The following is a 420-nucleotide window of genomic DNA, read 5'->3' on the forward strand; positions in this document are numbered from 1 at the left end:
ATGCAATCAGTATCAACAAAATTGATCTTTGCAATGCAGAGAAAACAGAAGCTGCATCTGAAGCGCCATTTAGGTGTTTTTACACACTGTTTAATGCAGCTCTGAGGGACATGGAATACTTTAACCTGCAGTTACAAATTAATAAATAATGTTTTGATATTTAAAACAATAAAACATTGAAAACTGATGTTTGAAATGGTTTAAAAAAAAATTTATTTAGTAGAATGTATGTGATACTGCTACTACTGTTGAAAAAATTAATAAAACTTTATTTTATGAAGAAATAAATCACACAATATTTCTTCTATGTTTTAATTTTAATAGCAAATCCCCTTTATTTAACAAAAAAATTAAATGTATTTAAATTTCATTAATTAAAAGACAAATTAAATTTGGGTAAAACTTGTTCACTGTTTTTCA

Source organism: Cyprinus carpio, chromosome B8, assembly GCF_018340385.1.
Source record: "Cyprinus carpio isolate SPL01 chromosome B8, ASM1834038v1, whole genome shotgun sequence".
Taxonomy (NCBI): domain Eukaryota; kingdom Metazoa; phylum Chordata; class Actinopteri; order Cypriniformes; family Cyprinidae; genus Cyprinus; species Cyprinus carpio.